Below are 10155 nucleotides of genomic sequence, written 5' to 3'. Positions count from 1 at the left end.
AAAAAAAATCCACACAGACCGGAGGTGACTCCGGCGGAGACCCTCCGACGGCCAAGTCAGAGAGGTGACTGGGCAACAGTGAAATAAAGACAGAGAGCTAGTCAAGAGAGAGTTAGAGGGAGCAAGCCTGTTGTTTTTCCAGACCTCCTGCACTGTTGCCTTCCCCCGATATATATATATAGTGAGCGTGGTATGGCGCCGTCATTAATGGCGTGGACAATTGAGGAATTGTCAACTCACTGTAGACAGTCAGAGTCGCCGCAAAGTGTCACATCGCCGTGGGCTGTCAATCACTAGGGTTGACAATGTCCTAGGCGGATAATGCCTCAGATGGCAGTGCCGCATGTTGCTGTCAGACTGACAGGCTCTAGCGGCTGTACGGCGATCGGAGGAGTCGACCGACCTTAGGTCGGTGGCCTCTTTGTGGCGTCGGGTGGGGATTCGAACCCCTTTGACGGTCAGCCGGGCGTGTTGCGAGAGTTGGCCATCGGACTTTTCGGTTCAGTCGGTCCCGAAAAATGGAAAAGGTTTGCCCGACCGGCACGTCCACAATCGGTAGAGGGTCTTAATCGGCCGGTGATAGCGTCCGCCGATCGATCGGTCCGGTCGGCCGGACGGCCCGGTCGGTCAGTCGATCGGGCGGTCGGGCGGTCGGTCGGTCGGTCGCTCCGTCGGTCGGCGGTCGGTCGCTCCGTCGGTCGGGCGGTATGTTCGATTATAAGCCGGCGCGAGCGGGATCGGTCGGTATTCCCCAACAGTTGCCCCCTCCACTCCTGAGTCGAACGGTGAGCTGGCCGATGTCATCGCTTGGACAGCGACGCCGGGCGAAAAGGAGTGGAATCACCGTGTGCCTAATTCCGACCGTACCGTGGGTTGATGCGATGTCAGGCGTCTTATGAAGGTCGTGCGATCCGCTGGCGTAGGTGTCCAGTCGGTGTCAGACGTTCGTCGGTCAGGTGTCACGTCGGTGTCAGGAGATCGGATACCGGACGATTCGGCGCCAGACGATCGGATGTCCGACGTCTTCTGGGGAACGCAAACCCCGCCCAACGCCGATCCTGGGAACACGGGGGGCTGTCAGGCATCCCATCGGGAACGCGAACCGCCGCGGGCGATTTAATTCGGAATCGCGGTCCCTTCGCCACGTGTCGGAGGTGGTTGGACGGCGCCTTTCGCATTAAATGAAGGCGGTGCGGCCTTCCCGGGATGGGCGCGCCGATCCATCGGGCCGAAGGGAGGGCCCAGATGCCGCCACATGTCGCCCATCCGGGGGATCTCGGTCGGTGCGGGGTCATCTCGGCCATTGATCGGCCCTATATATATATGGGGCCACCTGCACTCGAAGCCCCACCCTGAACAATTCACTGCAGAGACTCTGTCCGAGTGGTTCCTCCGTCGTCGCCGGTAATTGCCTCCCCGTCCGATTTCCTGGGGTTCGTGATCCTTCCCTTCTTTTCCTTCTTTGGCCTCTTCTTCTTCTTCTTCTTCTTCTTCGGCCTCGCCTTTCCCTCAACTCTGGTGCGATGGCCGGAACTCCATCTCGGGGGGCTCGGTCGGGAAATCCGACCGATGACCCTCGGTCGACTCCGGAAGTTGAGGTTTCCTCGTTTTCGGGGCCGAACGTTGATCGGCTTCGGGATCAGTATTGCATCCCGGAGCAGTTTCAACTTTCTGCCCCAGGGGTCGGCGGTCGGGTCAACAACCCTCCGCCGGGCCAATTGGCACTGTACGTCGAAGATCTCCGCGTGGGTCTTCGGCTTCCGATTCCGGAGTTCGTCCGGAATCTGCTGGATTATTATGGACTCTGTCCGGCGCAACTGGCGCCGAACTCCGTCCGACTGATAATCAGCTTTACTTTGTTGTGTCAGCTTCTGCCGACTAACCCTCGCATCTCGCTCTTCCGGACATTTTTTGTGCTCCGACCCCATCCTAAGGCCCGAGGGTGGTGGCTCTTCAACCCCGGAAGGGTCTTTCCTTCATCACTGGTCTTCCATCATCCATCCACGGGTGGAAGAACCAGTTCTTCTTCGTCTCATCTTCTTCTCCCTGGGGCTTCCCTTCTCGCTGGGGCGTGCCCCGAACCGAAGCAAACGAGAACAGTCGGGTGGAGGCGGACGACCGGGAGGACTTCCACCGACTCAAGGACATATCGGTCCCGAAGCAGAGGGAGCTTGTCACCGAACAAGCTCTCTATGACGCTGGCCTGAGCTTGGTCCCCCGATTAGGTATCGTCGATCCCTCGGTTCTCTTTTCATTCGGCCTTTGTTCTGGTTCTTAGGTTAATATTCTGTTGGTATCGCAGGGACACCTCCGAGGATGCGGCCGACCGACGCCGAGATCCGGCAGTACGCGACGAGGAAGGGCCGGCATCGGGGGCAGGACCTTCGCGTCCGCCGAAGAGGCCTTCCACAGCGGCGCCGACCGTCGAGGCATCGGCGACCGACCAGTCGGAGCCGGTGATAGCACTAGCGGCTCCAGCAACACAACCGAAGGAGAGGCCGGTGGAGGAAGCGGCGGAAGGGACATCGGCGGTTTCGCCGGCAGGTGTGGCGCCGAGTGATGTTCGGGAACCTGAACAACATCCGACGGCTTCTGCGGCTGCAACGGGGGGTGCCGCGTCAAACACGAGCGTCCCCTCCTTGCCGGATTCGCTGGCCGAGGTGGCCGACCGGGGGAAAGCCCCGATGGACCCCGCCGACGACACAAGGTCGGGGAGTCGCACCGTGCCGCCCAGCTTTCAGTTCTCCGAAGGTGCGTCGGCGCTGGCCGACCATAACTTGGCCAGGAGACTGTGCCAGGGTATTCTCCTCCCGGCCGATGTGGAGGTGCTGAAGTCTCGACAAGTGACCGAGATGCTATCCTCGTTCTACCCGACCATGGTCGGGATAAGTACCATTTCGCCTCTTCTTTCCTTAAAATTTTTATTGTTTCGCTTTCCTGACGTGACGCTCACATTGGCAGCTAATCTACACCATGTCCGAACTTGAGGCCGGATACCGGAGGTTCGGGAACGTCCGGGCGGCCTGGAAGGACAGGGCGGCGGCCGCCGAAGCCGATAGGGCAATGCTGGTAGAGCACCTGAAGCAATCGACCGACCGGGAGGCGAAGCTGGTGGATGAGATCTCTCATCTCGGGTCCGAGCTAAAGTCGGCCCGAAAAGAAGCCAAACGCAAGGGTCGGATCGTGCATTGACTGCGGCGCGAGCGAGACGGTGTCACCGTCGAACTCAAGGGCGAACGCGAGCAGCTCCGGGTTAGCCTGGAGAAGCTCGCTAAGGCCGAGGAGGACCTGTCGATCGTCCAGGCCGACGCTGACATAGCGAAGGCGGAAGCAGAGTCGGCGAAGGAGTCGCTCGGCCGAGCGGAAGAGAAAGCAAGGTCGGCGAAGGAGTCGGCGAGTCGGGCGGTGGACGACTTTCGTGCCACCGACCAGTACCGGGAAGGAAATGTTGGAGTCCGGCTTCGCGTCGTACCGGGTGGGGTACGAGGACGGTCAGGATGCGGTCCAAGCCTTGTACCCGGAGCTGGACCTCAGCGGTATCGTCCCGCCGGGGGCCGAGGACCAAGTCACTGAAGAGATGGCCGACCAGCCGTCGGGAGGTGTCGCAGAGGCGGGAGAGACCGTTCAGGATCATACCGCCGAAGGAGAGACGGCCGCGACCCGTGATCCGGCACTGACCGCCAGTCCATTGCCGGCCGAAGATCCTGTTTCGGCAGGCGTCCCAGTGCCGATCCAGGTGGACACACCGGTAATCCCCGAGCCTCCGTCGGTCGAAGAGATCGACTCGGAAGGGTGACCGCGGCCTCGCCCTTTTATCTTTCTTTGTTTTTCTCTCAGAATACTTGTAATCGGGCTTCGGCCTGGCTTTGTAATCCTCTTTTGATCTTGAATGAAATCAGCCTTAAACTGTTTTTCTTTCTTTCATGTGTTGTAGCATGCGTCCGAACTCATAGGTTGCCGACTCATATAGGTCGGTTAGGACGTTTGGCAACTCGCGCTGCCACAGAGGTAGGAAAAGTCCCGACTTTGGACCGGCCTTTGATGGTCGAGGTCGTAAGTCGGGCGTCCTTCCTCCGGCCATGAGTCGGGTGCGTCCGTTGAGTCGGAAGCTGACCGACCGCAGGATAAAGGTGCGGTAGTCGGGTTTCTTCCGACGCGTTCAGTCGAATGTCGTCGGGCTCATTTAGTCGGGGGGACACCGATAAGTCGGATCCCGATACCCTTATGTCGGGCATCCCCACTGCGCCTCATGATATACGGTGGTAAGCCGAATATCTTCCGACCGACCGTAGCTCAGTCGGTGAGTTGTGAATGCGATCAGGGTCGCATCGTGCGATAGACGGTGGTAAGCGAATATCCTTCGACCGGCCGTAGCTAGGTCGGTAAGTCACGAGAGCAGTCGCGTAGGCATTCCGTCTTTCTCTGGTCGGGGCCCAGTCGGCAGGTTAGCCGATTGTCTGGCCCGAAAGTATGACCGTAGAAGGAGTGTCAACTCCCGTCAATATAAATATATCGATCCTCGTAAGGGTCCGATGTGTCGTCGACCGTCGAAGGAGTGTGACTCCCATCCATGTAGGTATCTTGGCCTTTGTGAGAGTCCGATGTATCATCGACGATGGTGCAGTCGGTCTCAGGCGGTCACCGAGCCTGAGTCGGTGCGTCGGGGCTCAACCCTGGTAAGCGCCGATCGTCAGTCGAAGAGTTAAACTCCGATATTTCAAACTGGATTCGCATTCCCAATGAACAAGTACAAAGTTTATTGGTGATACAACTTCAGGTTGTCGGCGTTCCATGTTTGGAGAATGGGTTTCCCTTCCAGAGTCTCCAATCAGTAGGCCCTCGGACCATAGGTATCTGCTACCATGTAGGACCCTTCCCAGTCCAGAGCCAGCTTCCCTTGATCCAGGGGCTTCGAGACCTCTGTCTTTCTCAGGACTAAGTCACCAGGCCTGAAAAGCTTTGGTCTGACCTTGGCGTTGTAGTACCGGGCTACCCTCTGTCGGTAAGAAGCCATGCGAAGTTGAGCCTCGTTTCGCAGTTCAGGGAGGAGGTCTAGGTCGGCCCTCCGACAGTCAGAGTTGTCCGGCTCTTGATACCGCTCGACCCTCGTAGACGGCAGCCCAATCTCGAGTGGGATCATCGCCTCTGTCCCGTAGGCCAAACCGAAAGGCGACTCCCCCGTCGGTACGCGGGGGGTCGTTCGGTAAGCCCACAGAACGGAGCCCAGCTCGTCGACCCAGAGGCCTTTGGCTTCGTTTAGTCGGGTTTTGAGCCCGTGTAGTTTGGTTCGGTTGGTCACCTCGACTTCGCCGTTGGACTGTGGGTACCCGACCGAAGTCAGTCGGTGCGTGATGTGAAATCTTGCGCAGAAATATCTGAAGTCTTGGTTGTCGAATTGCCGCCCATTGTCGGTGATGATAGTATGCGGCAACCCGAACCTGAAGATGATGGATTTTTGGACAAAGTCCTCCATCTTCCGTTCGGTAATCTGCGCCAGGGGTTCGGCCTCCACCCACTTGGTGAAGTAGTCGATGGCGACAACTATAAATTTTTTTTGACCCGTTGCTGGAGGGAACGGACCGAGAATATCGACCCCCCACTGGGCGAAAGGCCATGAAGCGACAATGGGAGCGATTTGGCTGGCCGGTCGGTGTTGCAAGTTAGCGTACTTCTGGCAAGGTTCGCACCTCCGGACCAACTCAGCTGCATCCCTCCTCATGGTGGGCCAGTAGTAACCCTGTCGCAGAACTTTGTAGGCTAGAGACTTGCCCCCCAAGTGATTCCCGCAGATCCCTTCGTACACTTCTCGGAGAGCATAGTCTGCGTCGGTCGGTCCCAAGCACCTAAGCAAGGGAAGGGAGAACGATCTTTTGTAGAGTCGGCCATCCATGATCACATATTGGGAGGCCGACCATCGGAGCCGCCTGGCCTCCGTGGGATCCTCGGGGCTGATCTCGTCGGTCAAGTACCGAACGATCGGATCCATCCAGCTTGGTTCGGCCGTCAGTTGTAGCACCTCGTCGACCTTGTCGATACTAGGTCGCCCGAGATTCTCCACGAAGGTCCGACCCAGGGCGTCGTAGTCGGACGTCGCGAGCCGGGATAGCGCGTCGGCCCGAGCATTTTCCACCCTGGGGATGTGGGAGATCTCGAAGTGTTTGAAGGGCGTCACGAGATCTTTCACCTTTTGACGATATTTGGCCATGGTCGGATCCCGTATTTCGAACTCGCCCTTGGTCTGTCCGACGATCAGTTGGGAGTCGGAGAAGACTTGGAGATGGTCTATCCCGAGTTCTAGTGCTAATTTCAACCCCGCAACGAGCGCCTCGTACTCGGCCTGATTGTTGGAGGCCTTGAAGTCGAATCAGAGGGCGTGTTCAGTGACCATTCCTTCCAGACCGGTGAGCAGGAAACCGACCCCGCTCCCCTGAGCGTTGGAAGCCCCATCGATATGTAGTACCCACGTCGGGTCGGGGCAACAGTCGGAGGTCCCGACCTTCACCGGGTCGCCCTCCCCCGATTGTATGTCGGTCGTCGGGCATTCCGCGATGAAGTCGGCAAAAACTTGGACCTTTAAGGCAGGTCTCGGTCGGTACTGGATGTCGAATTCGCCCAGTCTCACAGCCCATTTCGCCAGCCGTCCCGACGTGTCAGGTCGGTGCAAGATAGCCCTCAGGGGCTGGTCGGTGAGGACCACAATGGCATGTGCTTGGAAGTACGGATGGAGTCACTGTGCCGAAATGACCAAGGCAAAAATCATCTTTTCTGCCCTTGAGTATCGGGTCTCAGCTTCGTGGAGCACCTTGCTGACATAATACACTGGTTGATGAACCCGATTCTCGTTCTCTCGAACGAGCACAGAGCTAACCGCCTTCGGGGAAGTGGCCAAATAGAGGTACAGGACCTCCCCGACCTCCGGCCTCACAAGGAGTGGCGGGGAGGCGAGGTACTTCTTCAGTTCCTTGAAGGCCTGCCGGCACTCGTCCGGCCAAGAGAACTGCTTGGCCTGCCGCAAGATTTTGAAGAACGGGAGGCATCTTTCAGTCGACCGAGAGATGAACCGATTGAGGGCGACGATCTTCCCATTCAGCTGCTGGACTTCCTTTTTGGTGTCTGGGTGTCGCATGTCGATGATGGCCTTGATTTTCTCCGGGTTGGCCTCGATTCCTCGTTGCGAGACGAGGAATCCGAAGAATTTTCCCGAAGTTACTCCGAAGGCGCACTTGGTCGGGTTCAGCTTCATCCGGTGTCGTCGTAGTGTGCAGAAAGCCTCTTCAAGATCTCGAACATGATCCTGAATCTGTGCACTCTTCACCAGCATATCGTCGACGTATACTTCCATGTTGCGCCCGATCTGGTCTTTGAAGACCTTGTTGACGAGTCGTTGGTAGGTGGCGCCAGCATTTTTCAGCCCGAAGGGCATTACTCGGTAGCAGTAGAGACCCTTGGGAGTCACGAAGGCAGTGTGCTCCTCGTCTTCAGGCACCATCCGGATCTGATTGTACCCGACGAAGGCGTCCATGAAGCTGAGTAGTCGAAATCCGGACGTCGCATCTACCAGCTGGTCGATCTTTGGGAGGAGAAAGCTGTCCTTCGGACAGGCCCGATTTAAGTCAGTGTAGTCGATACAAATCCTCCACTTCCCGTTGGCCTTCTTCACCATGACAACGTTCGCGAGCCAGTCGGGATAGGTGGTTTCTCTGATAAAGCCCGCCTCGAGTAGCTTATCCACTTCTTCGTCGATAGCCTTCTGTCTTTCCGAGGCAAAAGACCTTTTCTTTTGTCGCACCGGCCTCATAGTTGGATCGACGTTGAGTCGGTGCATCATTGTCTCTGGTGGGATGCCCGACATATCTACTGCCGACCAAGCGAATACGTCGGCATTGGTTCTCAGCAGCTCCACCAGCCGTCGTTAGTCTGGGTCGGGTAGTTGAGAACCGACCCATACCTTTCGGTCGGGATCCCCAGCCATCGGGATGGGGACGAGCTGCTCAGCCGGTTCACCCCGTTCCCTTCCTTCCGCGGGTCCAGCTTGTCGATCGCTAGAGAGCTCTTCAACTCGTCGCTTTGGGCGGAGATCTGGAAGCATCGTCGGGCGAGCTGTTGATCCCCGCGCATCTCTCCGACCCCATTTTTGGTCAGAAATCGAACCAAGAGGTGGTAGGTCGAGACAATCGCCTTGAGCGCATTTAGTCCGGGTCTTCCAAGTATGGCATTGTAGGCCGAAGGCACCTGGACGACCGTGAAAGTCAAATGGACCGTGCTTTGCCGCGGTTCGGTGCCGACCGTTATGGGCAGGGTGACCTCCCCTTCTGTCGTGACCGCGTCCCCGACAAAGCCGATCAAGGGCATAAAGACCCTCTTAAGTCGGTCGGTTGATAGTTGCATCCGGGAGAAGGTCGAGTAAAACAAAATATTTGTCGAACTTCCATTATCTACAAAAATTTTTTTTACATCATAGTTTGCTATTGTAGCCGAAACAACAACAGCATCATCGTGGGAAGTTTGGAGGCCCCGAACGTCTTCTTCTGTAAAAGTAATCGCGTCGTCCGGGCGCGGCTTCTTCGTGGGCTCCCCCTTAGCAGACGTCTCCGGGCCAAGTCGTTTGGAAATCATATTGATGACCCCGGCCGTCGGCTGATTGGTGGTTGCCTCCTCAGTCGGCTGGGGTCGTCGGTCGGCCACAGGTTGGGTCGGCGGGTTCCTTCAAAATTTACCAAGATACCCCCGGCGGATGAGAGCTTCGATCTCATCCTTAAGCTGGATGCATTGCTCGGTGTTGTGGCCGTGGCCCCGGTGGAATCGACAGTACTTCCGTCGGTCGAGACCTTTTGCCTTCAGAAGCGGAGGCCGCCGCAGGTATTCTTTCCCCTCGATCTCCATCAAAATCTGCGCACGGGGGGCAGAGAGAGGAGTGTAGGAATCATACCTGGGGCATGTCGGCCTTGGAGTCTGCCGCCGGGGCGACTTTTGGTTCTATGGTGGTGTCGAGACCCGACCATCGGTCGGGGGCCTGCTGGGCTCAGCGGGGTTCCGACCCTTCCTTCATTTTTCCTTCGAACCCTTGAACTCGGTTGAGCGTCGGTCGGAGGCCCCTTCGTCTGCGCGCATATACTTGTATGTGCGCTCCAGCAGCTCGACGTACGTCCGGGGGAGGGTCTTGTCCAGGGAGTAAGTAAAACGGGATGCCCTCAACCCCCGTTTCATGGCCGAAATGGCCATGTCTTCGTTGAGGTCCCGGACCTCAAGCGTGGCCGTATTGAATCGCACCACGAAGTGTCGGAGTGTCTCGTTTTCTCCTTGTTTGAGGGAGAAAAGACTGTCCGACGTTCGCGGTGGCTTCCGGCTAGTGCTGAAGTGAGCCACGAAAGAATGCTCGAGCTGTCCGAAGGAATGGATGCTCTCCAATCGAAGATCGGAGTACCAGATCTGGGCAGCTTTGCGGAGCGTGGCGGGGAAGCTGATGCAGAAGAGAGCGTCGGTTGCCCCTTGAATTGTCATGAGAGCTTTGTAGCTCTCCAAGTGGTCGATTGGATCGGTGGAGCCGTCGTAGGGCTCCACGTGCGGCATCTTGAACCGACTGGGGATCGGTTCGTCTAGGATGAGTCGGGAGAGAGGTTGGACGGTTTGGAAATCAACGTCGTTCGAGGACTTCTGCCCGTCCACCTGTAACTGTGCGAGCCGACGGTCGATTTTCTCGAACCTGCGCTCGTAGTCGTTCGTCCGACGGTACTGAGAGACCCCAGGGGTGGAGTCTCCAGAAGAATCCGAGAGAGAGGCGGACGGCGTCCGCGGACGCTTTTCCTTCCTTGCCCGTTCCAGCCGAGATGGAGAGTCTCGTCGGGATCGGTTGGTGTCACGCCGTGGTCGTTCCCCCTCCTCCCGGTAGGAGTGCCGTGGTAGGTGCTCCTGTGAGGGCGATGGAGGTCGACGCGGGTGTCGGCGGCTGCTCCTGGAGGGCATCGGACGTGCCGCGGGCTGTTCGACCGGTGACGGTGGCAGTCGGACCGGCTGTTGCCGAAGGCTTTTAACTGCATCCGTCAGCACGGTCATTTGCCGTACGATCGTCGCGATCTGCGTCTCTGTGGTGACCGTGGGGTGTGGGGAACTGGGTTCCGCCGCGGAAGGCGGCGGAGAGGTCTCCTCCCGACGGAA

This window comes from Elaeis guineensis, chromosome 8 (genome assembly GCF_000442705.2).
Source record: "Elaeis guineensis isolate ETL-2024a chromosome 8, EG11, whole genome shotgun sequence".
NCBI lineage: Eukaryota > Viridiplantae > Streptophyta > Magnoliopsida > Arecales > Arecaceae > Elaeis > Elaeis guineensis.
The sequence above is the reverse complement of the archived record's forward strand: the minus strand, read 5'-3'. Positions refer to the sequence as shown.